Source organism: Rhineura floridana, chromosome 1 (genome assembly GCF_030035675.1).
Source record: "Rhineura floridana isolate rRhiFlo1 chromosome 1, rRhiFlo1.hap2, whole genome shotgun sequence".
Classification (NCBI taxonomy): Eukaryota; Metazoa; Chordata; class Lepidosauria; order Squamata; family Rhineuridae; genus Rhineura; species Rhineura floridana.
The window spans coordinates 240,326,310-240,353,854 of NC_084480.1; the positions used below are offsets into that span (position 1 = coordinate 240,326,310).

The 27,545-nt window shown below is 40.3% G+C and overlaps 1 long non-coding RNA gene across 5 annotated transcripts in view; it reads left to right on the top strand.

Moving 5' to 3' along the window:
- Positions 1 to 27,545, top strand: part of LOC133369956 (uncharacterized) — a 99,143-nt gene that overhangs the window by 7,120 nt on the left and 64,478 nt on the right. For 2 of the 5 annotated variants that reach the window (XR_009759037.1, XR_009759039.1), the window contains exon 2: positions 6,760 to 6,930. The exons of 1 other annotated variant lie outside the window; for it this stretch is intronic. This is a non-coding gene — a long non-coding RNA (uncharacterized LOC133369956). Of the gene's footprint in view, positions 1 to 6,759; positions 6,931 to 17,127; positions 17,173 to 27,545 lie in introns of all 5 variants that reach the window. 2 more of the 5 variants (XR_009759040.1, XR_009759042.1) reach the window with 2 other exon arrangements.

Genomic DNA, 27,545 nt, shown 5'->3' on the forward strand with positions numbered 1-27,545 from the left:
GAAGAGATTAGAGATAAAGATATCAACGACTCGAAAAAATTCCTGGATTGGAAGGATTTGATGGAACTTGAAATAGAGAAAGTTTATAGAATAAATTCCAGATATGTGACAATGGAAAAACTCTCAAGAGATGTGTTAGTGCATTCTGTAAAAAAGAGGAACAGAGATACAACTTTACAACAACATTTCAGTAATACATTCAGAATTGATGGCAAGAAAATACCTGTGATGAAAGAAATCCCTATCAGACTCTTATTATATGACTATGGCAGCAAGACCAAGATTATTGGGTGTGCAAAGATGGAAGATGGAATCAATACTGATAATGGGAGAATGGGAGAAGAGCTATTGAAATTACTGGACTTAGTAGACCTGAAGAGATGGATTAATTGACATGTCTATTTGGAGAAAAATTGATGGATATATATCTCAAGGATTAGAAACTTCTCTTTGACTTTTTGTGGAAAGAATAAAATGATGTTAATGAGATTTGATACCAATTAAGATAACCACTGGAGGAAGATAATTGTATAATTTTATTAAGAGACAGGTTTGTTATATATTATAGACTTATAGCTAATCTACGACAAATCGGAAGTCAATAGTTTTTATTGTAATAGTTATTAATTTGTTTTGTTTGTTTTGTTTTGTTTTTGAAAATTTGAATAAAAAATTAATGATAAAAAAAGATAGTTGCACAGGCATATGGTGTCATCTGTATACCACCTTCATACAACATTCTCTGACATATGCTGAGACAGATCTATAAGGTTTGGACACCTGTATCTGCCTCCATTTAACATCACTAATTTCCATATGCAAATCTCCTTCCCAAAGACCTTTAAGCCCCTCAATAGGGCCAGGAAATATATCCAGCAACAGGTTATATAAGTCAGAAACTAACCCCTTCACACAAGTCCCATGACTCAATTTCATCATCTCAAACTTAGTGAGAGGCTAATTTGCATGCAATTTAATATTTGAAGTCGTCAACAGGTGCTTAAAATGGCATTCTCAGAACCAGAGAGATTAGTGGCCCCTGTAGTAATCTTAATTTGCTTTATAGAAATGGTTGTTAATATAAAAATCCCTCAGCCTAAATAAACCCTTTTTCTCCAAGGAATAGATCAGCAAGTGGAGTTCCTCTTCAGCCAATTGCAGATAATACTTGATGGCAATAAAGGCAAACAAATTGGAGAGAGTTTGTTCTGTCATTTCTTCCAGATTTTAAACATACATATAGTGTAAGGATTATGAATAGTTTGTAACAAAGCTGGGGTAAGGTGTAGATAAGGCAATACCCAGAGCAAAGTACGTTGTGTCGTGTCCCACTCTAGCTTACCATACTACCTGTATTTGTGTGTACTTATCATGACAAGCAATTCCAAGTGCTGGTTCTTACCTATAAAGCCCCAAATGGGTTGAGATCATGTATTTGAAGTACTGCCTGCTTCCATACTACCCTGTCGGCCCATTGCATTTAAATCGGTTGGTTCTGCTGTACCCTCCAGATGTTTTGGGTGGGGCTGGTGAGAGATTATTTTATTATTTCACAAAATGTATATACCGCTTGATTGTAGAAAACCTCTAAGTGGTTTACAAAACAAAATTATCAGTAAAATAGTTTTAAACAAGTAATTAAAAACATTGTTAAAACAATTAAAACAGCAACAGACTAAATGTAGTCCAAAACATCTGGAGAGTACCAGGTTGGGGAAGCCTGTGCTTTGTATCCCGCCATCTTCAAAAGCAGAAAAGGTTGGGACATGAGACGGGACCTTTTCTGTTGCAGCACCCAGCTTCTAGAATTCCCTTCCTTTGGTTTGGTTGCCCCTCCCATTGTTTGTAAAGCTTCAGGTTAGTGGCTACAACTTTCTTAGGCTGCAATCCAGTACACACTTACCTGGGAGTGAATCCAATTGAACTCTGTGGAACTTTCTTCTGGTTTGACATGTATTGGATTGCAGCCTTATTTAGTATGGGTTAAAGTTCTGTCTCCATGTTTTTATATGGAATTGTTTTATACTGCTTTGGATTTTAATGTATGAAATAGATTTTGGTAGTTCGAACTGTTTTTACAGTAATTCACACTATATTTGTTGCACTTCAAATTGTTTTATTCTGTTATGTGTTTTATTTGTAAGCCACTTGGAATTTATTTTTTATTTTAAAAAGTTGTCTATACATCTGGAAGTAAATAAATATAAAAGTCTATGTCTATTTCCCAACCTCATTTTCCAATCTCTTTCTTGATATCTGATAACGTTTATGTAATTGAACTGTGTTGTAAGTACTGCCTAGATACCAAAGGCCAGAGATAGGGAATCTGTGGCACTCCAGATTTTGTTCTCCACCTCTGACCAATGGTCAGGGGATAGTGGAGTCTTAACCACATCTGGAGGGCTACAGCATCCCCATCCTTGCCATAGTCTTTTCAGTTTACAGGGGCAATTAGATTAAGGTTGGGTTGGACCTTTCAGTGGAAGCAGCAGACAAATCTATGGTATATAATGACAGAAGGCTGTAGCTCAGTGGTAGAGCACCTGCTTTGCATGCAGGAGTTCCTAGGTTCAGTCCCCAAGCAGGGCTGCAAAAGACACCCTGGGAGTCATTGCCAGTTAGTGAAGACAATACTAAGCTAGATGGTCCAATGTTCTAAGTATAAGGCAGCTTTCTATGTTCCTAATAAGTCAGGGAATAGTTTTACTAAAGGTGCATTGCATGATGGGGCCACCAGAGTGCCTTGGGAAAGAAGCCAAGCAGTGGCTCTATGTTTGTTTAATGATTCAATTTCTTGCCCACCCTTTACCATAATGTTCCAGGGTGGATTACAAAATGAAATATACAATAATAAAAACAGATAAAACAGTTACAGTCATAAGCAAAAAGTGTAAAAACAATGAAAAAAGTGTTCCATATATAAAACAATGAGAACCAATTCCATATATAAATGTAGTTGAACACTGCAGGCTGTGAGAATCAGAAGTGAGAAGACGCTGCCTAATTCGGATAGCATATTCCAAAGAGGGGCACCTTTTTTCATACCTCCAACTTCCATCTTCATGTTTAATTAGCAGGGGCACCCAAGGCAGAATGGTCAAAGCTGAAACACCAGACTAAGATGCATCCTAACTCAGAGGAAGGCAATGGTAAATCACCTCTGAATATCTCTTACCACAAAAACCCTATGAACAGAGTATCCAAAATGCAACACGAGATAGTGCTGGAAGATGAGACCCCCCAGGTCAGAAGGCACTCACCGAGCTACTGGGGAAGAACAAAGGACAAGTACGAGTAGCGCTGTGACTAATGATGCAGCTGGGTCAAAGCCGAAAGGAAGCCCAGAGGCTGATGCGCACAGATGCGAAAGGAGAGTCCAGAGTTGTACAACGCACACAATAGGAACATGGAATGTGAGAAGCATGAACCAGGGAAAGTTAGAAATTGTCAAGCAAGAAATGGAATGCATCAACTTTACAATACTGGTGTGAGCGAACTAAAATGGACGGGAATGGGACATTTCCAATCAGGCAACTACAAAATATTTTATGCAGGAAATGAGAAATTGAAGAAGAAATGGGGTTGCTTTAATAGTGAGAAGTGATGTAGCAAGAGCAATTAGGAGCTACAACGCAAGGTCTGAGCAAGTGATATCAATGAGATTAAATGGGAAAACCTATCAACATAACCATCATCCAAGTCTATGCTCTGACGGCAAACGCAGAAGAAGAGGAATTGGAGAGATTTTATGCAGAAGTACAGGAAGAAATTGATCACACACCAAAACAAGATGGGCTGATAATCATGGGTGATTGGAATGCAAAAGTAGGGAACAGAGAAGAATTAGGAATTGTGGGGAAATGGGGCCTAGGAGACAGAAACAAAGCGGGAGAAAGACTTATTGAATTCTGTGAAGCCAATAATTTGTTTCTTGTGAACACATTTTTTGAACAACCGAAAAGACTATACATGTGGACATCACCAAATGGTCAATATAGGAATCAAATTGATTATATAATTGGTAGCAGAAGGTGGAGAAGTTCCATACTTTCTGCAAAGACAAGACCAGAAGCAGACTGCAGTACAGATCATGAACTGGTCGTATCGAAAATCAGAGTAAAGATAAAGAAGACCAACAAAGCAATCATAACGCCAAAATGCAATTTAAATAACATCCCAGAACCATATAAAGATCAAATAAGGAACAGGTTTGAGGCTTTAAACTTAGTTGACAGAGAAGCAGAAGAACTATGGAATGAAGTCAGAGACATTATCAGAGAAGAATCCAAAAAGACAATACCTCTAGTTAAAAAGAGAGAAAGACCCCAATGGATGACTGAGGAAACTCTTCAAATGGTTAAAGAGAGAAGGAAAGCAAAAGCAAAAGGAGATAGAAACACAGTCAGAACCCTAAATGCAACAATACAGCAACTAGTATGTAGGGACAAAGAGAACTATTACAATAGTTATTGTATAGAAATAGAAGAGGACAACAAAAAGGGAAGAACAAGAGCCCTGTCCCAAAAGATTAGAGAAATGAAAGGGAAATTTAAATCAAGAGTAGGGATGTTGAATAATCAACAGGGGAACACACTGACTGACCGAGATGAAATAAAAGGAAGATGGAAGCAATACACTGAAGAACTCTATAAAAGAGATCCAAGGATGACAGATTCATTCACGGAGGAACCATATGATGAACCAGAAATTTTAGAATGTGAGGTGAAAGCTGCTCTTAAAATACTTGGAAGAAACAAATCACCAGGAACAGATGGCATACCAATAGAGTTGCTGCAAGCTACTGAGACTGAATCAGTCCAAATTTTGACAAGAATTTGTCAAGAAATATGGAAAACTAAACAATGGCCCACAGACTGGAAGCGTTCCATATACATCCCAATTCCAAAGAAAGGGGATCCCAGAGAATGCAGTAATTATTGAACTATTGCCTTAATATCCCATGCAAATAAAGTAATGCTCAAGATTCTGCAACAAAGGCTCTTACCATATATGGAGTGAGAAATGCCAGACGTCCAAGCTGGATTTAGAAAGGGAAGAGGTACCAGAGATCATATCGCAAACATACATTGGATAATGGAACGGACCAAGGAATTTCAGAAGAAAATCACGTTGTGCTTTATAGATTACAGCAAAGCCTTTGACTGTGTAGCCACAGCATCCGATTGTCCTGTTGCATAACCTATACTCTACACAAGAGGCTACTGTAAGGACAGAATATGGAGAAACCGATTGGTTCCCCATCGGAAAGGGTGTGAGACAGGGGTGTATTTTATCACCCTATTTATTTAATCTATACGCAGAACATATCATACGGAAAGCAGGATTGGACCAAGAAGAAGGAGGTGTGAAAATTGGAGGGAGAAATATCAATAATTTAAGATATGCAGACGATACCATACTACTAGCAGAAACCAGTAATGATTTGAAATGAATGCTGATGAAAGTTAAAGAGGAAAGCACAAAAGCAGGAGTACAGCTGAACGTGAAAAATACTAAAGTAATGACAACAGAAGATTTATGCAATTTTACAGTTGACAATGAGGACATTGAACTTGTCAAGGATTATCAATATCTTGGCACAGTCATTAACCAAAATGGAGACAATAGTCAAGAAATCAGAAGAAGGCTAGGACTGGGGAGGGCAGCTGTGAGAGAACTAGAAAAGGTCCTCAAATGTAAAGATGTATCACTGAACACTAAAGTCAGGATCATTCAGACCGTGGTATTTCCGATCTCTATGTATGGATGTGAAAGTTGGACAGTAAAAAAGCTGATAAGAAAAAAATCAACACATTTGAAATATGGGGTTGGAGAAGAGCTTTGCAGATACCATGGACTGCAAAAAAGACAAATAATTGGGTGTTAGAACAAATTAAACCAGAACTATCACTAGAAGCTAAAATGATGAAACTGAGGTTATCATACTTTGGACACATCATGAGAAGACATGATTCACTAGAAAAGAAAATAATGCTGGGAAAAACAGAAGGAAGTAGAAAAAGAGGGCCAAACAAGAGATGGATTGATTCCATAAAGGAAGCCAGAGACCTGAACTTACAAGATCTGAACAGGGTGGTTCATGACAGATGCTCTTGGAGGTCACTGATTCATAGGGTCGCCAGTAGTCGTAGTCGACTTAGAGGCACATAACAACAACAACAACAAAGTTTCTAAGTACTCTGGAAAAAAAATTATACACCAAATTTATGCTATGGCTGTAATGGTGCCATATTTATATATCAGGCTTGCTGTTTCTGCATCCCTCTGTGGTACTTATTTCTGTTTGGGCCTTTGCTAATGATAAGGCTTCATTTGCCCTGAGGATGGCTGTCTCTGTAGCTTCTTAGAAGTACCTTTGCACTGCAGAGCATCCATGCTTTTTTGGGCTGTCCCCAGCCCTCTCAACAGCTTTCTAGTAGCTTCGAAAAAATGGAAATGGCCTGCCTTCGAGTTGATTCCGACTTATGGTGACCCTATGAATAGGGTTTTCATGGTAAGTGGTATTCAGAGGTGGTTTACCATTGCCTTCCTCTGAAGCTGAGAGACAGTGACTAGCCCAAGGTCACCCAGTGAGTTTCACGGCTGTGTGGGGATTTGAACCCTGGTCTCCCAGGTTTAATCCAACAATCTTAACTACTACACCACACTGGCTCTGTAGTCGCTTCAGTGAACATAATTTCAGGTGGACATAATTGCGTCTGGCCTAACCATCCCACATCTTTTTCTCTCACATTTCAGGCAATCACTCCTTCCTCTGCCCTTCATATATCCACTGACTGCATGCTTCAGGGTTAAATCAGGCTCTCATGGTAATTTAGTTCTCATTCTGTCTGACTTCGTGCTGTACATCTTTAACAAGCAATTCACATGGCTCCTCAAAGGCACATGTTTTAAGTGAACAGCTTTAAGGTAAGTCTAGAATCAAAAGTAGGGATTGTGTGGCTTCAGCCCTAGCCAGAATGGCAAATGGTTGGGGATGGTAGGAGTAGTGGTCCAGAAACATCTGGAGTGCCACAGATTCCCTACTCCTGGTCTAGCTGAATTGAGCAATGAGTCTGTTTTTGTGAATCTGCACATTTTGTACAACCTTTTCCAGAGAACTGAACTTGGAAGTATCCTCTTCTTCCTGTTTCTATCAGAAGCCACTTGGGCATACTTGACATCTGGGGAATTATTATTATTATTATTATTATTATTATTATTAATTATCAACCTGGAAAATCTGCCTTAAGAGGGGGGTGAGAGGTGATGAGAAAAAGTACAGCGGTGCTAGATTTAGAGTCCAATACATGTGTCTCATAACAGAAACAAAGGCAGGGTTGCTGGGAAACAGAGCTTGCCTCACAAAAGAAAAAAAACACCACAAGAGAGGAATCTGAATGCAACATTATGATGTAATGATTTAAAAATGGTTGCTGCCATTGGTTTCAATTATCTGCTGCTGCTGTTCCCAGAACTGCTTCTTTCCATGTACCCACTTGCTGATCAGTTTGGTTCCTATCCTGGGGTCACCAATGTGGCACCCTTAAGAACGTCTCCTGGTGTCCACAAAGCCTCTAATCCCTGAGAGCAGGGGGGAGGGTTTACAATGTGTGACCAAAAGGCCAAACAGTTCAAGAGATTAATATGCCAAGCACAAATGAAAACAAGATCCAATGTCAAGAATATAGGCAAGTGGGGTTCCTACCAGGTTGCTTGAGTACTCATTCTGATTTGTGTGCACAAAGTTTGCAGGGAAGTTATACAAAGTCCACAGTTTATTGAACATGTCATTCTGGAGTTTTTTGCAGAGTTTATACCACACTGAATCAGGAAATTGTACATCACTTTTCTTACTCCAAGAAGTCCATAGAGGTGGGGAGCATCTTTGATGTACAAGAGTGCCAAATTCACTTTCATTATATAACATGAATTTGCTGGTATGCAATTGAATCTCACCTGCAAAATAGCTACTGTCTGGAAGCATACTGGCATGAAGGCGTGAAGCATACTGGCATGAAGGCATATTTTGAGGACTTTAATGCTCATCTCCTAAAGCAGGCTACACTGTAGGGTCTCTGTGCTTGGAATGGAAAGATCTTTAAACAATCATTTGCAGCATTAGACATATCAAAGAGAGGCCTGCCTTCAGGCTTTCCCATAGGTATTCTGGAATAATTTTATTATGTTTCTGCATCACTGCAAGGAGAAAGGCTTTAACAGTAGAGAGGAAGCTTTTTCCCCTTTCCTGTCACTGTACATATAGGGCTTAGAGGAAACTTTGGTCCTGGGTCAACCCCCCCTTTTTTTAAGGTAATAGAAATACTAGGTAATTACCGCATAATCTTTTGGGGATACAAAGAGTTTTGCTTTTTAGACAAGTAACAATATATTTTGTAAAGGCCCCTACCCTCAGGCTTACAATCTAAAAGATACAAAAGGAACGGGGATTGGGAAGGAGAAGGAAAAAAGCAAACTCAGGCACTAGATCTTAGTTACATGGTCCTAGTCTCCCTTAACAAACACCTTTTTAAAAGATTTGAGGCATTTTTGCCCCCAATAGCTTCTCACAGTAAATTATAATCAAACCAAAGTTATCAAGGCAAAGGTTGGCAAGAGGCCAAAGTGGACCATGGTTGTTTTTCAAATACTTCAGTATTATTTAAATCAATGTGTGTCCTGAAAAGGGCACAAATTAGCAATAAAATGTGTTATTTTCTGGTACAGGCTGTCCTGAATTTTTCTAGGAACAGGGAGGAAACATAGCAGTCCTCACAATCAAGATCTATGCTGACAAGATGGATGCTCAAATTCTATATAGTGTAGAATTGTGAGGTTTGGATAATATTAACTTTTTAGAGATTTTAAAATATCAAAATCGAGGATCTTAGTTGCTATTTCTCCTCCTCAACCAATGCCAGTTTAGTTTATTTTCTTTCTGCTCAAAGTCTGGCTGGCTGGCTTTCCAGTCTGAGCCCTGGCTCCTAGTCTTTCTCTCATTGTCACTTGGCAGCCTCCCCTCTTCTCTTTCCCTATTTCTTTCTCCCCTCACCACTTCCTCTGGACTCCCTTTAAACGCTTGCTCACTACAGTTGTGGCCAACCTCTTTGGTCTCTTCTGCCTCCTGCTTTGTTTCCTGGAGATGGGATGGCCTTGTTCACCCTGCAGCCTTTGCATTTCCCTGTTTGCCTGTGATCTTGAGAGGAATGTGCTGCGAAGAATACTGGGCAGACTCTGCAGCAGAAAACAGGCTGATATGTCTGTCAGGGTAGTTTCAAAGCCATATTCACATTCCCAAAATGCAAGTTGAATCTTGAAAAGGATCCTAGGAGGTTCAGAGGAATGGTGACCGCTTAAGCAGCCATGCTGATTTCCTCAGATGATATGGTTGGATATTGCCTCCAAAAATTGCTTGCCTCTTACAGCAGTTGATTTGGCAAACAAGGTAAAGAACCCTAAAATGCACCTTATTATTGAAAAAATATTAATCAACCAAAATGTATGTAAATTTTAAATGTACTTATATGGTTTTACCATTCTTCACCAACCCGATGCCCTCCAGATATTTTGGACTACAATTCCCATCAGCCCCACCAAGCAGCTTGCTGGGGCTGTTGGGAGTTTTAGTCCAAAATGTTCAGAGGGTACCAGGTTGACAAAGGATGAGCTATGGTAACAGAAGGTGGGTGAATGCAACCTGCCTTATCTATTTTATATCTCTTTTCTCCCAAAACACACATCCCCTTCCTGCTTAACTTTTCATTCATTTCAAACCTGTGAGAAATAAAATGTGTGCTTATTTTATTCCTCGTGACTCTCACCATTCCTGAGGTATTGCATTCATATTGTCAGCAATACATTTCAAACGAATATAGTAGTCATGGCATGTAACAACATCAAGCTTTTCAGGAATTTGAAGCAATTCTTTGGGTTTTTTTTAAAGTTGTATTTGAACAGCAGAGGAAGATTTTTTGTCTGCTTCTAGTCTACTCTAGTACCATCCAGTCAAAAGAAAAAGCAAATAAAGCAATCACTGTCCAAAACTTCCACAAGAGTTAACAGAATGGTTTCACTATAACCTCTGACCTTTGTCTCCTATTGATCTCCTATTGTCTCCACCCTAACCACTCATAACATTAGAAGTGGACAATTGATTGCAATGAATAGGTTAAAACAATATTACTGTGCAAGTTCTTTTGTTTCCAATACTGTTTTGTGATAGCAGATGATTATTTCATATGTGGTAAAATGGTCATAGTGAGTGGGTGTTTTCTGGAATGGAATGAGCCATCAACTCATGTTTGTCAGTTTGCTTATCTTCTCTTGTGTATGTACTGCTTTTTATAGCTAGGAGGTGGAGGTGGTATGGATTCATCCACAGTACTTTTGATTGAAAGTCTGCCTGGTCTTCACTTTATAATGACGAGGGGGAGGCATGAAAGTTAAATGAGTTTCATACTTTGGGCTGTCATTTTTTTCTGTATTGCTTTTTGTATCAACAGCAAATGTCCATTGAAGGGATATAAGGATTGCCCAAAAGCAAGTCATTCCACTGAAAATAATAGGAGCTTATTTAAAAGGTACTTATAGTCTTGATCAGGCAGAAAGCAGATTTACACATGAGAAGATAAGGAATGAAGTGTTCTCAGTTGAAAACTGCTGTATTTGCATGCAGTAAAATGTCTTGCAAGATGCAGATAAAGGCACATAGGATCTGACTTTGATTTGTCAAATACATTTAGATTATATGACAGATGAGTTGACACTCAGTCATTAAATATTATATTTTTCTACATTAATTGAGAAAAATCCATCCACAAGAGGGATATATCAGTAGATTTGAGGGTATGCCCATGTTTTCCAGAAGTAAAAAAGAAAACCTATGGGGGAGAGAACAAAGGGTTTTCCCCAAAAAACGCAGATAAATGAGGCCTAAGAATGTCCAGTAGCCATGGAATGCTGACCTTTGAGAGGGTGGACATAGAAAATCAGGTGGAGGGGAATGCAATGGAGTATCCTGGAAGATAGTGTGGCTAGTGAGCTGGCTCCTGAACAGGAATATTACACACTGCAACATTTTTTGCAAATCACACACTTGTTGCTGCAAAATTCTTAGATGCTTATGGCCCAGTTCTGGGATGAATAGAACTATCACTGTTCTGTTAGTGTAAATGCAGTAGAGGCAGTTCCTCAAGGGCTAGTGGAGCACAGCCCTCCCGAGCAAAATGTCAAGCATTTTTTTTAAAAAACCCTACCCTCTCCCCTCCACCCTGTGGTGACAGCTATATCCAGCCACCCTGGCTGCCTGGAGAAGGGAGATCTGGCCACAACAGAGTGCCCGCCCTTCCCTCCTTTAAGGATATGCTGCCACCAAATAAGGGGTGGGGGTGCTTGATTTGATTATAGGCTGCCCCTTATTAATCAGCCTAATAATGACAATAGTAATCAAAACCTGTGCATCTCCCCAAAGCCTCTTGAGGTAGCATGAAATAATGACTTCAGGAGTGAGTGGTGAAAAAGGAGAAAGACCACAGCAGGTTTATAAACAAGGGGTTTACTAAAACAGAAGCAAAGTTATGAGACTTGTGGAAAGATATATAATACAGAAAAATGCCACCACATGCACTGCAAAAAAATTACAAGAAACCCAGAATATCCTTTTGGACAAGTTACAGAAAATCAGTATGTTCCCCTTTGGAGCAAAACCAAAATAAAATTGGATAAATGCAATTCCCTTGCCCTAGCCTAAACAGTCCCTAGAGTCACCAGGCTGTCAGGAGAATCTTACTCTCATGGGGTTAGTGTCTTCCCTGAGAGCAGGAAAAGCCCCCGGAGAGGATTTGCTCCCTCCTGACTTTTTTATTCAAAATACATCTTGGTGGGCGCCTCTTCTTGCCACTCTTTTTACTTACATAAACAATACTGGAGTGATTCCACAAGGCTGGTTAACCAGCATAGTGGTCCCAATATTTAAATCAGGAGACCCTACTAAGCCAGCAAACTATCGACCCATAAGCTTGTTAAACGTATCGTTGAAGCTGTATAGTCATTTGTTGCTGAACAAATTAAAGGAGTGGGATGAGATAGAGTCAATAATACATGATGAACAAGCTGGGTTCAGACCCAAAAAATGCACAATCGACCAGGCATTTATACACCATCATTTAATAAGGAAAACTAAATCCAAAGTCTTCTCATCGTTATATATGGCCTTTGTAGATTTTTCAGCGGCTTTTGATTCTGTTGACAGAGAGCTGCTGTGGCAAAAATTGGCTTTGACAAACATAGATCGAAGATTGCTCTGGTTGATTAGAGCTTTATATCAAACTAATGCCATCCAAGTCCGTCTAGGAAATAAAGGTACCCTGTCTGCTAAAATCCCAGTGTACAAAGGAGTCAAGCAAGGGTGCTTATTGGCTCCCTTTCTTTTTAATTTTTTTATAAATGATTTAGTCAATACATTATCATCTCCTTCTTTTTTTCCTCCTATTGGCGCGGTAAAAATTTCTATTCTGCTATATGCAGATGATGTTGTTCTATGCTCTCTAACGAAAATTGGACTCATGCTCCACAAATTGGAGGAGTATTGTCAGTCGCAGAAACTTAAGATCAACCATACTAAAACCAAAATTATGGTATGTGGTAAAGCCAGGAAAGTAAAGAATAATTGGTCACTACATGGGATCCCTATTGACCAGGTATCTTCTTTTAAATACCTGGGTATTTTTTTGTCTAACAACCTATCCTGGACCCCTCAGCTAAAAGCAGTGACCTTAGCTGGAACACGCGCCCTAGGCTTAGCAAAAAGGTTTTTCTTTACCAAAGGGGGTCAACTTGTTACGCCAATGATAAAAATTTTAACAACTAAATTTCTCCCCAAAATTTTATATGGTGCAGAATTATGGGGATTGGCAGCAGGAACTAAATTGGAGTCAATTCAGAATTTTATGAGGTTGGTGCTAGGTCTTCCCCCGGGGACTCCGTCAGCACATCTTAGAGCCGAGTTGGGATTACCCTCAGTCACGGCACGAATTGATCTAACTTACTTACGATATTGGATCCGAATCTTGAACAGCGAAGATTCAACTTTGGTTAAGAAATGTTGGTATGATCAAATGCTGCGGGAAGGGTGGGCCATGGAATGCCAGTCACTATTCTCCAAATATGATCTTTCCCCAGCTAAAATATTGGAACTAAGCAAAGCAGCACTTACCAACTGGGTTTATGATTATGATGCTGCTCAGGACCGTGCGTCCATAGTGTTGGCCCCGTTCTCAACCTGGTTCCCATATATTAAACTGAATCATATGGCAGCAAAGTACCTAGAAGTACTTGATAGAGCGCCAATCAGAAAAGCTTTTACTGCATTACGGTACCAAGTAATGCCCACAGCCTATCTTGATGGCCGTTATCGTGGCATACCAGTGACTCAGTGTCTCTGTATCTACGGCTGCGATGCAACTGAGGAGATCGTTCACTACTTACTCCATTGTCCACTCTACGACAATCCCAGGAGGAAATTTTTATCTCCGTTTTTAGATATTTTAGTACATAGTTCAGATAGTGAGAAGGTAATCGACCTTTTAATGGATAATTTCGATTCAGTGACCCGCGCAGTCGCCAATTTTGCATTGGCTGCACAAAAACTGAGATGCCTTTGTGAAACGAATCATATCTTGAAAAGATCTTCCTTATTTTTAGATTTGTTTACCTGTCTAAACCAAATAGAGGTTTTGTGTATATATGTATGTATATGTATGTTTGGTTGCACATGGCCTATGGCTAAGCTTGCAATAAAGTAGTCTGTTCTGTTCTGTTCTTACTCTCATGGAGCAGCCTTTGTTCCTTGAAGCTCAGTAAACTTCTGCCTGTCTCTCCAAGGCACTTTAACATAACGCACCTTGTTCTAGAGAACTCCAGAATAGCTATTCCTTTATAAAATTTGCCTTATTAATCATATGCCCCATTCCAGCAGGTCACAGGAAGTCATGAATGGTCAGACGTTCCACACATAGTCAGTGGTGGACACACTGCCTTGATAGTTGTGCCCCCAGGCAAGATCATGTGATCAGCCAGACCAGGTGATTCAAGCAGGTTAATTAAGCCTATAACTTTATAAACAAAGATGAATGGAAACATGCATTCCCATATTATACACATAATTTCCTAAAAAGCATCCATATTAACAGCAAAAGCCAATTCCTTCTCGTACACCTAAAAAACACACAATCTCTCCTGTACCACACATGCTATTTGAATTCAGAGAAACTCTGCAGACATTTATGTCAATATATTATTCTCTGGCAAATCAGATTTCTGCACTGCTCAGCCAATCCTAATCCAAAATTTAGCTATGGCAGAAAGGTCCCTCCCATGTATCTCTGGACAGAAAAACCATATGAAATTTGAGTATTAGGACGGCCAGCTTTTCAGCTCCTATTGTGAAGGTTCCCTCTCCCTCCTGTTGTTATGAGGGCAATCCCAGTCTTTGTATGAAACCAGGTAGGGCCCCTTGAAGACCAATCCCCACTGCCTTCTGAGCATGATCAGAGCTGTTTCCTTGAAGGCTGCACATTCAAACAGCTCAAAGCACATGCTTTATAGTTAGGTTAGCCAAGAGAAAGGTGTGGTTGCTACTTTGAGCACTTTAGTTTTGATTAATATTTGTTAAGAGAAAGTGAGTCTATATAGTAAATATCTATTTTTACTTAATCATTTGCAATGGGTGGGTTCTGTGTGTGTTGCAATTTCCAGCACTTGTGTATTGTTGGAACTGTAGGTGTTTTTTCTCTTTAGATACTATAAATGTGTGTGTGACTTTAGGCTTGAGAGGCTTTAGGCATGGGGTTTTTTCATTCTTGTTTTTTTATGTTTAAAAGAGCTCTGTATGCCTCTGTACTGTATTTAAGTTTGGAACTGCAGGCATAATTGTGTGTGTGACTTTAGGTTTGAGAAACATGGAGTTTATTTATTATTGCATTTATATCTCATCTTTCCTCCAATGAGCTCAAGGTGGTTTACAAACATAGTTCTTCCTCTTCCCAATTTTATCCTCACAACAATCATGTGAGGTAGGCTAGGCTGAGAGACAGTGACTGGCCCAAGGTCACCCAGTGAGCTTCATGTCTGAGTTAGGATTTGAACCCTGTTCTCCCAGGTCCCTGTCTGACACTCTAAACAGTACACCACATTGGCTCTCTTCTTTCTTGAATTCCTGTTTTTCTTTGTTGTTTTAAATGTTGTGTGTGTGGTTGGTTGGCTACTGTGGGAACACCATGCTGGACTAGATGGACCTTTGGACTCATCCAGCAGGCTCTTCTACTGAGGTGATTATAACATGTATTGTTTATACAGAGGATAGTTGTTGTGGAATCACCATATTGAATGCAAACAGAGGTTCCTCATTAGCGAGGCAGATGCACTCTGTGCATGCTCATGCCATTTATTTCTGAGGCTCATATTTCCTAATCATGTCTCCCCTGTTCATGTATGTGAGAGGAGGCTGTGGTTTGTGAGGAGGAGTATTAACAGTTAAACCACTTAGGCTGTATCACACTTTGATTAGGTAGAATATTGCCTGCACATTTTCCTTCTCAGTAAGCCAATTGGTAAGAGCCTCCTTGTCTTTATGCCTTTAAAAACAAGCACACCAAGGGCTCAGGAAACCTAACTTTAAGATCTTCTTCTCTGTCATTGGCTCATTGTGTGGTGTTGGGTACATTAGTTTGGTGTCCTTTAAATCAAAGGGATGGCCATGGCTTACTGCAGAAATGAAACCGGAAATGATTCCAGTAGAATTGTAGAGGCTAGCAAATATATTACTCCATAAGCTTTCATAGATTATCAAAAATGATGTGTCTGGTGAAGTGGACTCTAGCCCAAGACATCTTATGCCATAATAAAGTTGTTAGTCTTAAAGAACTAGTACTGTTCTTTCTGTTGTTTTTGTTAAATTGCACTATTATCTACTTTACAGGGTTCTTGTGAGGATGAAAAGCCTATACAATTTAAAATGCTATTACAAAACTAGGATGCTTCACATGAGAACTCAGTGTGCAGAGCCTTTATCTAGTATGAAAGCATGGATTGCACCCTGCCTGCCCGTCCCACCCAGGCAACCTTGACCCAGCAGACAGCCACTTGTTGGATTTGCCAAGGACCCACACATAAAGTCCAGTGTTTGTAGCCCTGAATATCCTGGTTATGTTCCTGATTCTTTTTTCTTTTATTTTTAGGTTGGACTTTTTATTATTCTAAATCTGCACCCCTCCCCCAATTTAAAACTGAGGGCAGGCAGGCTGTAGATGGGCTTTTTATTTTGATTATTCCTTATTTATCAGTATTACACATATCTTCCTCCATGGAGCACAAGATGGCATTCATCCGTCTCCTTTTCCCTGTGTCACCTTTTTGCAACTTTTGGGTCTCCAAATGCTGCTGGACTATAACTCCTATCAGCCCCAGACAGTGTGGCCAATGGTCACCAACATCTGGGGACCGAACTTTTGGGAAAGGCTGTCCTATGTTATCCTCACAGCAACCTTGTGACAAAGGCTAGGCTGAGAGACAGTAACTGGCCAAGCTCACGCAGTAAGTTTTATGGACGATTTTAACTCTTGACTCCCCAGTCCTGGTCCACAGAATATCCTTCCACCTTATTCCACATTCTGGAAAAAAGAGGTAGAAATGAATAAGCTGGGAGAGTTTTTTTTTTTAAGTTGTTTTTTATTGATTTTATAGTAATTTAACATGAATAATATAATGATACAAAAATACATCAATTTAACTTTAATACCCTCCCCCTCCCCCTACTTTAGAGCCAATTCCTGATTAAGCTGGGAGAGTTGAATAAGATTTTCCCATAGATCTGGAAATGTATAGGGTCCCTGGTTAGCAGTCCTCTATGGCACCTTTAAGACTAACTAATTCTGACTGCAACCCATACTATCAGGGACCAATCCCATGGAATTTAGCAGGGCTTTCTTCTGCGTCATGTACAATTATTATGACATGAACCTACAATGGAAATTGTGACAGCAGGGACCCTTTCTGAAGCAAGGTAAGACATTTAGATGCTAAGTATTGATAAAACTGAAATATTTAAGTGTCCTCTGTTTCCTCACAAAGGAGGAAGATAAGGGGAGAACCAGAACAGGTGGAGGCCGTAAACAGGTAAAGTGACAGCTTAGCCATCTTGGAGGACTATCTCTCTATCTCTCCTCTGGAATGCAAACCACCCAAATTGAAGTTGCAATTCACACACCTTCAACATGAACCAATATAAGACACTTTTCAGTTTAATGAGGTGCTAATTATTTGTAAAACTGCAATGCTTAAGTGTTCACAGTATCTTTGCAAGGGAAGAGGATGGGTAGAAAACCAGAACAACTTTTGCAGAAAAGCTTGGTCTTATGCCCTCCATTTTGGCTAACTCAGCCCAACACGTATCGCCCACCAAATATCCAAATCTGCAAATACAAACTTAGCTTGTGTAGCAGGGAAATGGAGTAATCTGGTGACCATTTTCATCAGCTGTAGTAGCCATCTTCCTCCATGGCGGGGGGGGGAGAGAATCTGTCTCCTTCCCCTTCAGATACAAAAGGTATTAAATGGCTACCTGATCGGCTGTCAGGTGACAGCTGCCAGTCAAGGACAAAGTGGGCAAGAAGCCCTTAAAAAGAGACTGGAGAAACCAGTTTCTTTGTCCCTCACCCACCATAACGAAAGCCTACAACTGACCATCCTTATACACACATGAGGAGACCAAAAGTCTATTTGTAAGTAGATGGCTTAGGATCAAATAGTTGAGCTAAAGAGCTCCTCCCCCACCACCCCAATTCTGCTTTGTCCATTTGTCCTATTTCTGCGTAGTTGAGTCTGTGCATGTTTGTGAAACTCTCAGGGTATTCAGACATCCCCACATGCCTAGGTTGTTTGGGGTTCATGTAATAGTATGTTTCAGAGCATTGTTCTGCTCTCCCGGGATGATGGAAGATCGTGGGCTGACTTTACTCTCTGGGTAAATTGTAACAGGGGTGTAAGCAGGCTCTCTTAACCTCTCCCTTCCAGCACACCTATCACCTCCTAGCAGCCCACCAGGTCCATTGGGCACTAGCTAGGGATGGAATTCAGCTGAATTCGGATTTTCAGTAGTCCGCATATTCTCCATCTTTGTGGATCAATCCTGTTTGTTCTGAACTTTTATTGATTTTAGTCACAGTACAGCACAACAGTACAGTTCTTTCTCACTCTCTGCTACCACCACCCCACTCAAATAATCCAAGCTCCAAGCAGGGAGGAAGCATGCCAAGCCTATAATAGTGGAGGAGGACGTCATGAAGCCACCTTCCTTTCAAAATATTTATAGGCTTTCTTTCAAAATATTATTGATAGTTTCATTCAAAATATCAGTATTATTATTTATATTTGGGGGGAATTGACTAGTATAAGCAATAGATAGCAGACAAAGAACAAACACAAATCATTACTGCCTATTAGGATGACGGAATGCTTTCAAAGCACCACTGGCCATTGGGTCCCATCCCTAACACCAGCTGCTACTACATAAATGTTCTCTAAAATTCTTTCCACTGACAGATTTGATACAATCTTACAGAGTATTCTCTATGATGGAAAGATCAAAGTGTGAGCGTCTTCTGATATCCTTTACATTGAAAGAATGAAAAGAGTACATTGTCCCGCCATGCTTCCTTTAGCTCCTTGACAGCTGGTATAGCACAGTGTGGAGAAAAGCCTGGCTGGGAGTCCAGAGTCTGTGAGTTCAAATCCCCGCTCGTGTCTCCTGGCCGTCAAGGACCAGGTAAAGATCACCCCCACAGTGAGTGGCTCAAGGATTACCTGCCCTGCCACGTGTGCAGCTGAGGGCAAGCTGCATAGTCCCAAGGAGCTCAGTTGCCCCCCAGCTGGCAGTTGTGGACAAGGAAGGGGCTGGCTTGTGCAGCTGTGGCAAACTCAGCAGGCCCTAGACAGCTGGGGAGGACTAGCCTCAGAGGGAGGCAATGGTAAACTCCCTCTGAATACCACTTACCATAGGGTTGCCGTAAGTCAGGATTGACTTAAAGGCAGTCCGTTTCTATTTTTTTCTTCTACAGCACATCAAAGCAAAAAAAAGTATCCCATTATGCAGCTTTGCTTAATGAAGAACTCAGTGTTTCTTTTTGTAACCATAAAGGTTGCAATTCTAAACATGCTTACCTGGGAGTAAGCCCAATTGAAGACAGTGAAACCTATGTCTGAGTAAAAATGTATAGGATTGTGCTGAAAAATACTTTACCACTCTAAAGCTTCTGTTAATATACTGTCACTAGGGATGGGTGAGAAATTTGATTCAGTTTGCATTTCAAGCTGAATCTATCAAATTCCCACTTTTCAAAACAATATGAGAACCAAAACATAGCCATCTTTTGAATTTTGCACATTGCAATTCTCCAGTGCAGTTCACCAACCAAACAATGTTTACAAAAATGCATGTGTTGGGAGAAAGTGTGCATAAGAATGAATATATGAGTGAAAATAACATACAAAATGCCTTTGCAAGAAATTGCTTTCAAAAATGTGTACATTAGTCAAAACTGCCTACAAAGATGTGTTTATTATGAGACATTTACACTAAAATGCTGAAGAATTTTCATGAGGATTTTTAAAATAAATTCTCAGATTGCTGCAGAAATGTGAACTGAATTTAAGATTTTAAAAAATCAGAAACTGAGAGAACTGAAATTGACAATCTTTCCATCCTTAATTGTCACCCCTTATTGAAAAATGAAGCTGGATATGCAGAGACCCAAAGGTTATATCCAAATCAAGTTAAAAATATTCCATGTAAACAAATTTATTTAGTATTGCTTATACCCCTCCCTTCCTCTCAAGGGAGGCAAGGGTCTCTGTCAAATTATTGTGCATGCTATCCCTTTAACCCTTTTCCTAGTAGATGCTGTAGGTTTTCAATTTTTTCAGCTTGCATTTCCTTGAAAACTCAGTTCACAACAGGACAACTCTGGTTTAACACAAATCTCAGGAAAATTTTAAGTGAAAACACCTCTCATTTCTGTCTCCTGTATCCTTTTTGAATAATTTACTCTCTTGGGAATTCTCCATCTTCCTATTCATTTTTTTAAATATTTTTTTTCTGATTACAGTTTATAATGGCAAGACTGAGATAAAGGGACCTATTTTATCAAAGGCAAGTGAGCAGGTGAAAGACAGAAGAGAAAGTCGGTATTCAGATTGAAGCCAAAACAAAGGGAAAACACAAGTGATAGAAACAGTGGTGGACAGAAGCAATTGAGGATGGATGACTGAACTGGGAATAGAGAAGCACAAAATAAACATAAAAGGGAAAAAGAACAACAGATGTGGGCAACAGGGAGAAGTACAATTTGGCAGTTACTGTGATTGAGTGTATCTTCCAAATATTCCCTTGCAGCATCACACACACTTTTGTCCTATCCAATTTTGAAATTCATTCATACTCCAAAACCTCTTGCTAGAAAAGACTGAGCAGTAGGATCTGATTTATTGTTTTTGAGCTTTGCAGGTGGCATTTGCTTTTGTAAATTCTTTATCTTCCTTGGGCAAGAAAACATCACTATAGCACTATCAGGAAATGTGATAAGGACCACAGGTCATGTGAAATATATGCAGATTACACAGTTTTAATATTTGTAGCCATCACTAGATATGTTTTGCCTGCGAACCATTTAAGATGCTGGTACAATTAAAACAAAAAAGTATATATTTTACTGCAACTGGTGGAATGATGTACCAACTGTCAGTATTTATTTATTTGTAGCCATAAAAACATTCTTATATGGTTTTTCAGCCCAGAGAAGCCAGAGAAAAAGCAAATAAAAATAAATCAATAGCTATCAAGATTTAAATGCACTAAAAGCCTGAAGAATAAAATGTTGAAAAAGCACACCAAAACCCCATCAGAGGGAGTCAAGTACAACATTGGGAGTGAATGTCATCACTTGGGTACCTCCACCGACAAGGACTTGTCCCACGTCCCCCACCAGTCATACCTCTCTTAGCAGCAGAACAAAGAGCAGAATCTCCAAACTTGGCCACAACTGATGGGCTGGCTCATGTGGCATACAGCACTCTGTGAAATATCCTACTCCCAAGCCAAGTAACAGTTTATTACTTGGTGTCTGGTTTTGACCATGCCAACAGTGTGCCATGCTTTCTGTAGCAGATACCTGTTCAGTAATTTACAAACTTTTTACTACATTTATTCAGAAGTGGAATGTTATCTCTGTTTGTGTCTACATATTCTGGCCACAGGTTGGTTGGTTGATTATTTATTTATTTATATCCCACCTTTGCTCAAGGTGGCATACAGGTTTCTGACTCCCTCTTCATTTTATCTTCACAACAACCCTATGAGGAAGGTTAGGCAGTGACCTTCATGGCTGAGTGGAGATTTGAACCCTGGTCTTCTAGGTCATAGTCCTCTAATCACTTTGCTACATTGGCTGTAACAAACACTGGTGACTGGATATATACATACAGTCCTGTGACCTGTCCACCTTAAAGTCTTAGGACACATTGTTCCAGAACCGTGACAACAATACATATGCATTTTTATGGCTTATAAAGTATGCAAGGTAAAGGTATGGCTAACCATATGCTCACCTGTTGGCCTTAAGGCCTCTTGTGCTAAATTCAGTGGCTCAGAATGTAATATATTCTGCATCTTGGAGCAGCCTTGAAAGTTTATTGATGGTTGGTCTCTAGCTAACTATAAAGACCAAGTGTAAGCTAGCTCCGAGCTTCTTGCTCATAGTCTACTCTTTGTTGAACTAAATAGAAGGGTCATCTTATAAAGTATCCTTGACTCAGCGTACCTTTGAATAACTAGCTGAGGAACATTAATGAGAGAGTGCTTGTGGAGTTTCCACAGACATCTGGTTGACCACTATGGGGAAAAGAATGCTGAACTAGATAGGTCTTTGGTCTCATCTCATATGTTAACCTATCCAGACTGAGGCTAATCAGTTATCTCTTTGGCATATTTACCTCTCGTATTTCTACCGTAGTCATTGCTGGCCTGCCTTGCAAGCTGTGCTGAGTATCTGACTGGTAACAGAACTGGGTTCTGGATTCAGTTCTGTCATTTGGGGGCCAGAGAAGCAAATATTGGAGGCATGTTGTACTCCCTGCCCATCTCATCTCATTCCCTGCTCATCTCAGTTAATAGATACTAAAAACAAAATAATCTATTAAAATTACATATATTAAATCACAACTCTCAGACAATTTCAATGGTTCATCTTTGTCTCCAAAAGCCAGCCCAAGCAGCAAGAATTTACAAGGCTTCCAAAATATATTGTGTATGAAGGTCACAATTCAGTACTGACAGCTACATCTGATCAAATGCTCTTTTGACCCTGTCCCTTCTTGTTTATTAAATTTAGCAGAGGGGGTTAGACTGCTTAGGTCCAGAGTGTGGTTAACACTTCATTGTGTGAGGAGGTGGTCCCTGCTGCCTTGAAAGAGGTGGCGGTGAGGCCACTCCTAAAGAAATGGACTTTGGACCCCTTGGATTGGAATAACAATTGATCAGTTGCAAATACCCTCTTCTTGGAGAAGGTGGTAGAGACAGTAGTGGTGGAATAGCTGCAAGCATTCTTGGATGACACAGATTATTTAGATCCATTCCAATATGGGTTCAGGCCTGGCCATGGGACTGAATCAGCCTTGGCTGCCCTGAAGGATGACCTTTACAGAGAACTCCTGCTTTCTGTACCATTGACCATGGTATCCTCATTGACCAGTTCTGTGGAATGGGAATTGGGAGCACAGTGTTATCCAGTCTTTCCTATAGGAATGAGTCCAGAGAGTAGCATTGGATGATTGTCATTTGGCCCTCTGGCAGTTGTGCAGTGGTGTGCCACAGGGTACCATCGCATCTTATCCCCAATGCTATTGAGTATCTATATGAAGCCACTGGAAGTAGTAATTAGTAATTTTGGGTCAAGGTATCATCAATATGCGTATGAGACTCTATTTCTCCATAACATCCAAATCATGGGGCTGTGTGGACCCTGGACTAATGCCTGGATGCAATGATGGGATGGATAAAGGAAAATAAGCTGAGCTTGAATCCTGACAAGATGGAGGCACTGTGGGTGAGTGGTTCCCATGTCTGAGAAATTGGTCGATTCCCTGCCCTGGACAGGGTTGCACTCCCCTGAAGGGGGAGTCTGGGGGTGCTTCTGGATCCAGCTCTGTCACTGGAGGCCCAGGAAGTGCCTTGTACCACAGTAGTTCAAGCAGTGGTGACTTCAAGACAGGATTATTGCAATGCAATCTATGTGAGGCTTCCCTTGCACTTGACCCAGAAACTGCAGTTAGTGCAGAATGCTGCAGCCAGATTGCTGACAAGAGACCCTGTCAGCATATAACACCTCTGCTCCAGGATCTGCACTAGTTGCAGATTTGTTACCGGGCCAAGTTCAAGGTGTTACTATTGGTATATTAAGCCCTTAACAGCTCAGGATCAGTTTACTTGCGGGACTGCCTTACCTTATATGTTTCCACTTGAGTGCTTCGATCTGCAGAACTGCATTGTTACAGGTGCCACATAATACTTGTTCTACACGTAAGAAATCATTCCTTTGGAGTGGCAGCACCTACTCCCTCCCTATTGACATCAGACAGGTGCCTTCGCTCTATTCTTTTTGGTGCCTGCTTAAAACTTTTTTGTTTAGGCAAACCTATCCAGACACATGGATATTGATGTGTTTTGATCTTTTTAGTCTATTGCTGTTTTAATTGTTTTTACGATGTTTTTAATTACTGCTTGGAAAAGTTACTTTTTTGAACTACAACTCCCATCAGCCCCAGCCAGCATGGTGCTGGCTGGGGCTGATGGGAGATGTAGTTCAAAAAAGTAACTTTTCCAAGCTCTGGTTTAACTGTTCTGACAATTTTAATTTTTTTTGTAAACTGATTAGAGATTTTCTACCATCAAGTGGTATATAAATCTTAAATTTAAAACAAATTAAAATGTATGGTGCATATTCCAGAAATTATGCAAAAAACATCTTGCTGTGCGAACATTGTTCTGTTCTTACCCCTGTGCTCATTTAACTCTATGCTTTGTTTCATTGTGATTTGATTGTATTAAAAGACTGTTAAGAGAATTCAGTAATACCGTCCCATGTTGAAATAGAACTATGGACTTAAAGTGAATTCTTGTGCTGTATACTTGGGAGATCTGAAATGGAGAAGACTATGAATAGATGGTACATAAAGATCAATGATTGGAAAGAAGCAGCATCAAAGGCAATATGGGGTGGAGGTGGAAGTGGAAGTAAAATGCTACAGAAACAAACATGGATGAAAGAGAAAGAAAGGGAAAGGATCAAGAGGAGGGGATGAAAAGGAGCTTGCAGCTGAAACACATGATGAAAGCAAGTAAAAAGCCTCAGGTGAGATATGCATATTTTTTCTCTAAACGCTCCATAAGTCTGAAGCCCTGTAGGATGAGTTGCATGTTGCAGTTTCATTTTTGGAATAGAGATCACATATTTTATCTTTTTTAAAACTAGTATATTGAAAGTTGCACAAGAATCAAAGGAAAAATGCAAACGGTGTTGTGAGATCTGAGAAATGAAACTTTAATAGAGTGGTGCGATAGCGCTTCATTTCAGTTTGAAATGGTTCAGATTGAGGTTGTTAAATGAACTGTTAGATACCCTTTGACAAAATAGCCAGAAAATCTAGCTATTCCTTGATTTCTTCCACTTTGGATAGAGTCTCCTACTTGGTTTACATATGTTCTTTATGGCTCTTGGGAACTCTTTGGTTTTAGCTATTACAAATTTTATATATATATAAAATTATATATACAATAAAATATATTAAAATGTAAATAATACAACAATATATATTAAAGGAAAACTCACTTTGGAACCAAAACAGTGCAATCCATGCACAAGAGGGAGGTATCAGGAAGCCTGGGGTAGACTTACAAAGTTTGTAGATTTACAGAAAAAACCCCAACAAATTAACGAATTAGAAACATTCAGGTGTGGGGGGGGAAACCAAATGAGACAGCATGCTCAGTAAGCATGGAATGTTGACTGATATTTGTTTGTTTGTTTATTATTTTATTTATATCCCACCCTTCCTCCCAGCAGGAGCCCAGTGCATTGAGGCAGGAAGGGGAATGGAATAGAGCATCCTGGAACAGGGTGTGGCTTACTGGCTGGAGCCCAAAACAGGAGCACGCCACGCTGCAACATTTTGTTAGGTCTCGTTTTTTATCCCCAAACTCAACCTTTCCCAACCTTTGTAGTTCCCAGATGTTGTTGGACTACAACTTCCATCAGCCCCTGCCAGCATAGCCCAATGGTTAGGAATGCTAGGAATTGTAGCCCAGCAACATCTGGAGGCCCAAAGGTTGGGAAAGGCTGCCCTAACCTTCAAGTACAAGCTGTGATAGTTGATCTTCTTGGACTTTCTGTAAATGCCTGCAGTCCTCATCCTTGTCACCCTGGTAATTTACTCAGCCGTATGGGCATTGTCTATCTCAGGAGGCATGCAAATGAATAGACATGGGCTTCTTGATAATCAGACTGTCTTTGATCAGTTTCCTGATCTGCCGCTGAGCAGTAGCAATATCATTTGTCTCACTGGAACTTTTTTCTTACCATAATACAGGAACAGCTAAGGGCGCAGTCTCTTCTGAAACCTTAATATATTTATGGTGCTGCTGCCGCCAAAGGCACTAAAAGGAAGAAGCGTGAGTCAGCACTGATCAACAGGGAAGTGGTTTATACCACTCACCTCCAAACATTCCTTCTCCTTCTTTGCTCTGTCTTTGCTAGCTGACTTCTCTGCAATAGAAGGATTAACATCTTATTCACATTATATAAAGTATGAGGGAAAGAGAAGGCAAGATGAATGAATCATAAATTCTTGTATAGCCTTTTGTTCCTAGTGTGGTAGGAGGAGGAGAATGTATTGGAATGTGCTACATTTAGACGAAATGTGCCTGTATGTGTGTGTGTAAAGGGTGTGTGAAAGTGGGTCTTAAATGAGTCTTACATTTAGGCAGATTGCATTATAAGTTTTTTTCTTAATGAAAACTGAGCAGCAGCCAATGATGGTAATGATAGATGATCCAGAAGGGTTGATCTCTAGCTCATATGTTGATTGATTGATTGATTATATGATTAGGAGATTTGGGCTGCAATTCCACCAATACGCAGACGATACCCAGATCTTCCTCTCATTTAAATCTTCCCCACCAGCGGCGATAGAAATGCTGTTTAAGTGTCTGGAGTCGGTGAGGGATTGGATGAGCAGGAGTAAGCTCAGACTGAATCCTGATAAAACTGAGGTTCTGTTGGTGGGTGATAAAGAGAAATGGGGTATTATTGCCTCTAAGAGATCAAGTCCAGAGTTTGGGGGTCATTCTTGACTCCCAGCTATCTATGGAGGCGCAGGTAGTGGCCGTCAGTCGGGCGGCGCTTTATCAACTACATCTCGTCCGAAGGATACGCCCTTACCTCCCGAGCCACGTGGTTCCCAAAGTAGTACATGCTCTGGTCTTATCCCAGCTGGATTATTGTAATGCCTTATATGTTGGTCTTTCCTGGACTACAGTTCATAAGCTGCAGCTGGTGCAGAATGCGGTGGCTCGCCTGATAAAGGGCAGTCGCCACCGTGACCATATCACCCCAGTCCTTAAGGAATTGCACTGGTTACCTGTGGTTGCGCGGGCCAAATTTAAGATTCTGGCTTTAACTTATAAGGCTCTTCATGAGGCCGGCCCACTCTATTTAAAGAGTCGCCTTCATTTGCACCAGGGGCACTGGCTTACAAGATCGTCCTTGAATGGCTCACTTCTTATACCTCCAGTAAAAGAGGTGAGGTTGGTGAGGACAAGGTCTAGAGCCTTTTCTATCGTGGCTCCTACGCTTTGGAATTTGTTGCCAACTGATCTCCGTCAGGCCCCCTCTCTGCTATGCTTTCGGCAGACCTTGAAGACCTGGCTCTTTACCCAGGTGTGGGAAGGGGATTAGGCTGGCAGATTGCAGTTCTTGGGGGGTTTAAATGTTTAAGCTTTTAATTTTTAATTTCTAATTTTTAGGATTTTGATTATGTTTATATGAAATGTACTTGTGTTTGGTTGTAAGTCGCCCAGAGTGGCAGATTAACCTCTGCCAGATGGGCGTCTAACAAATCTCATAAATAAATAAATAAATTTATATCCCACCCTTCCTCCCAGCAGGCGCCCATATGTTCACATTTCTAATCTATTCGTAAAGTTAATTGTATATACAGACCATAACATACCAAAGAGTCCTGCTGTGGCTCAGATTAAACTCTGTGCTAGGAAGAAATTGGAGGACTGTAGTGCTTACCTCGTGTTGAAAGACAGCATTATGTGCTGCTGAGATTTGTATTCCAAAACAAGGAATTAAGAAATAACATCATGTGTATAAACCAGCTCTGAGAGCAACCACTGGAGTTGATCATCTTAGTCATAGTTGCGCTCAAGAAGGGTC